This window comes from Bison bison, unplaced genomic scaffold (genome assembly GCF_000754665.1).
Source record: "Bison bison bison isolate TAMUID 2011002044 unplaced genomic scaffold, Bison_UMD1.0 scf7180017864332, whole genome shotgun sequence".
Lineage (NCBI taxonomy): Eukaryota > Metazoa > Chordata > Mammalia > Artiodactyla > Bovidae > Bison > Bison bison.
Genome location: NW_011494904.1, coordinates 946,047 through 948,111, shown reverse-complemented (window position 1 = coordinate 948,111; position 2,065 = coordinate 946,047).

Below are 2,065 nucleotides of genomic sequence, written 5' to 3'. Positions count from 1 at the left end.
ACAACTCAAGAAGACCCCCGTTTTCCCCCTACTCTAATCGAGATGATGGTCAATTCCCCTGCTTCGTCGGAAAAGGAATTTGACATTGCCGTCGGCCCTCAGGAGGATGCTGGTCTCCCCTTGAAACTCGAGCGCATCCTCAGAAGTTGTGCTTCAATTCGAAAAGACCCCGATTTCTCCATCCACTCCAGATAAGCGTGATTCCCCTGCACTGACTCGACTGGAACCCCGAGGATCGACTCAAAACATGAAGGGAGGGGTGACAGCCTAGTGGCATCTCGAGAAAAAGCTGCAGAATCCTGTGTCCACTCGACAGGAAGCCTGACACCTCCTTTACACCTCGAGAGGGAAGCGGAGTTCCATGTCTCCACACGAGACGAGGCCTGACTCCCCTGTTGAAACTCCATAGGAACCCTGAGGTCCATGTCAGAACTGAAGAGGCACACTGAGGTTCCGGCCTCAACTCAGGATGAGGCCCTATGCCCCTGCACCCACTGGAGAGGAATCCCGAGAGGCCCCTGGCAACTCGAATGGAGACTTGACATTCCTGAGGCAACATGAGCAGGTCCCTGAGGTCCCCGTCGCAATTCGAGAGGAACTCCAAGTGTCTTGCAGCAACTCGAGAAACCTAGGAGAGTCTCCCCTCAAGGCGAGATGAGGCCCTTTTCAGCTGCAGTCTTGAGAGAAATCCCACCTTCCCTCTAGAGCCTCGAAAGGGTACTTGACACCCTTTAGGCAACTCAAGAAGTTCCCCGACATACTCGTCTCCACTCGAGAGGAACACTGAGTTTCCCGCCACAACTCAAGAAGAGCCCCGGTTTCCCGTCCTCATTGCGAGATGAGGGTCCAATCCCCTGCTTCCTCTGCAAAGGAATCCCAATGTTCCCGTCGCACCTCAGGAGGAGGCCAGTCTCACCTTGAAACTCGAGACGAACTCCAGGGGTCGTGCTACTGTTCGAAAAGACCCCGATGTCCCCGTCCACTCGAGATAAGGCCTCATAACCGTGCAACGACTTGAATGTCACCCTGAGTATCAACTCACGACATGAAGGGAGGACTGAGAGCCCTGTGGCGCCTCTAGAAATACCCCCAATCCCTACCTCAACTCAACAGGAGTCTTGACACCCCTTTTCCACCTCGAGAGGGAAGTGCAGTTCCATGCCCCAACACGAAACAACTTCTGACTCCCCAAGGGAATCTCCATAGGGACCCTGAGATCCCTGTCAGAGCTGGAGAGGAGCCCTGAGTTTCCCGCCTCTACTCGACATGAGGCCCTAGTCTCCTGCACCAACTCGAGAGGAATCCCGAGAGGTCCCTCACAACTCGAAAGGATTCCTGACTTCCCAGAGACAACATGAGAGGCTCCCTCAGGTCCCCATGGTAACTCGAGGGAACCCACACTTCCTGTCACAACTTGAGAAACACCTTGAGATTCCCCTTTCCATGCGAATTGAGACCTGATTCCCCTGCCGTGACTCCAGAGCACTCCTGCGCTCGCCCTCGCAACTTGAATGGAGACTTGACTTCCCTGAGGCAACATGAGAGGCTCCCTGAGCTCCCGGTGGTACCTGCAGAGGAACCCCAAGCCTCCCGCCACAACTGGAGACAAACCAGGAGATTTCCCTGTCAACGCGAGATGAGGCCCTTTTCTCCTGCAGCGCCTCGAGAGCAATCCCGAGTTCCCTCTCAAAACTCGAGAGGAGGCTTGACTCCCTTCATGCAACTCAAGGGGGCCCAGAGATCCCCATCACAACTCAAGATGAAAGCCGAGGTTCCCGCCACAACTCGAGAAGAGCCCTGTGTGTTCCACCTCATCTGGAGATGAGGGCCCATTCCCTGCTTCAACTTAAGAGGAATCCCAACTTCCCCTCGCACCACAAGAGGAGGCCTGTGTCACGAATTGAATCTCCAGTGGAACCTCGCGGATCCTGCTGCAAGGAAAAAGGACGCCGAGTTCCCCCTCAGCTCCAGATAAGTCCTGATTCCCCTGCACTGGCTCCAATGGATCACTGAGTATCCCCTCACAAAAGGATGGGAGGCCTGTCGGCCCTGCCTATCCTCTTGA